The sequence below is a fragment of the Colobus angolensis genome, unplaced genomic scaffold, assembly GCF_000951035.1.
Source record: "Colobus angolensis palliatus isolate OR3802 unplaced genomic scaffold, Cang.pa_1.0 Scaffold115, whole genome shotgun sequence".
In the NCBI taxonomy this organism is placed as follows: Eukaryota; Metazoa; Chordata; class Mammalia; order Primates; family Cercopithecidae; genus Colobus; species Colobus angolensis.
In genome coordinates this window covers 632,869-634,976 of record NW_012112586.1, presented here as the reverse complement: position 1 = coordinate 634,976, position 2,108 = coordinate 632,869, and the positions used below count along the sequence as shown (strand labels likewise).

Below are 2,108 nucleotides of genomic sequence, written 5' to 3'. Positions count from 1 at the left end.
GAACAAGATCATGTCCTCTGCAGCCACATGGATGGAGCTGGAGCCGTGACCCTAAGGGAACTGACACAGGCAACAAAACCAAACACAGCTCTCGCTTATGAGAGGAAGCCAAACGCTGAGCACACATGGACGCAAAGAAGGAACAACAGTCAGCAGGGCCTGCTTGAGGGTGGAGGGAGGGAGGAGGAGGGAGAGGATCGAACCTACACTGATCACCTGGTGAAATAATCCGCCCCCTACACCCCGGTGACGTGCAAGTTACCGATATAACAAACCTGCATGTGTACCCCGAACCTAAAATGGAAGTTAAGAAAAAGTACGATAATTTCCATTCAAGAGTACTGAAGGTACTGAAGAATTTCCACTCAAGAGTACTAATTTTCCATACCGAAAATTAGGGTAACTCAAATACTCTATCTTACATTTTAATATCTTATATTTGGATGCATCAGATGTATGCTGGCATTTTACAGGTAATGGCAGTTTTTTCCCTCTTTTAGTGGTACATGAAAAGAAGACACAGTATATACAGTATATGGTGCATGGTAAGCATACGGTAGAATTTACCTATAATTTACTCATAAAATACTAATGTTTACTTTTTTGGCATATTGATTTGAGTCCCTTTTAACAATTTCTATCTACAGATGGAACTCACGGTCTCTGGATGGTTTTGTGCCTGGCTTTCTGATCCTATTTGTCCCTCATAACACTTTAGAGCCCCTCCTCCTCTTCACACAAGCGTGGGTCTCTCTGAGCGGCGGGAAGGGTGGGATGCAGGACGCAGCCAGCCCTGCAGCAGGCTCTGTGGCATGTGAAGCTAGTGACCGAGGCCCCAGCGTGACCACAGATGCTGACCACGCCTGGGCTTCTCACGAGCCTGAGAAGGACCAGGAAGGAGGTGCAGGCACTCTGGAGGTGCTGTGGAGCTCAGCCCACAGGAACATGGATCGCACAGTGCTGCCTTCTCCTCAGCAAACAGCTGCTGGGGCAGATCTTAGAGGCAACAGTGTTTTACTGTCACACAGAGGCAAGGACCTCTCGGACAGAAGTGCTTCCTCAATACCATCGTGAAGCAGTGCCTCATGTCAGGGCTGCAAAGCATTTCGGACAGTGTGGTCTGAGAATCCAGAGCAGACTCCCAGTTCTTCAGGATGTTCTGGCAACACAGCCGTGTGTTCCAAGGGCCTCCAAAGGTTCCAGCTGGGCCTCTGGAGCGAGGCCTCAATGGCCCTGAGGAGGAACTCTCACCGCTAGCAGCATGCAGGATTCATCTCCTGTGCACAGCTACACACACTGAAGAAGTATAATTAACAAATTGTACTTAGGATGGGAAGAGATCAGGGGACAAGCAGAGGCTCTTGATACCTTAGAGTGGGGTTGGTAAACTTCCATACAAGGTCAGACAGTCAATAATGAGGCTCAGTAGGCTACAAATCACTGTGTGCTGGGAAAGAACCCGGACAGTGTACAAACGGTGGTCCTAGCTTTGTGCCAATAAAATTTTATTTTTAAAAGCAGTCATTTGCGGACCCTGCTTTCAATGGAGACAGAGTTTTAGATAGGAATGGAATCCGAGACAGAGAAAAACAGGCAGGAGGGCGAAAGGACCTCAGCGTCTGCTTCAATCTCACCAGCAAGCAGAAGCTCCAGACTTCGAGCTAAGACAGCAAAGAAGAGGCGCTTCTAGACGTGTCATCTTCCAAAATTCACGAAAACAGAGAAAGATGGCAGGGAAAAGCCATCTCTGAAACCAGCCATTTTCACACGCCTGGCACCTACAAACCGTGAGGCACAGGGGCCAACAACTGGAAGCTGCTGACTACAGGAGGGCGGTCCAGAAAGTAAAGCCTCTCTCCCAGAGGCGAGTAGGGAGGGAACATCCCAGAGCCAAGGCAGGAGCTGTGCTGGACGTGCACCAGGAGGTGCAGGAGGAGGAAGGCGGCGGCTTCGCAATCAAAGGAGTGACAGGGCGACCCCAGGGACGACCCCCACCTGAACGCAGGCAGAGGGTGACAGGGCGACCCCAGGGAGTGACCCCAGGGACGACCCCCACCCGAACGCAGGCAGAGGGTGATGGGGCAACCCCAGGGAGTGACCCCAGGGAC

General features: G+C 50.8%; 1 protein-coding gene across 1 annotated transcript in view; it reads right to left on the bottom strand.

The window, feature by feature from the left end:
- ANKLE2 (ankyrin repeat and LEM domain containing 2) overlaps positions 1-2,108 on the bottom strand; it is a 25,721-nt gene that overhangs the window by 11,663 nt on the left and 11,950 nt on the right. The gene's annotated exons all lie outside the window — the stretch shown is intronic.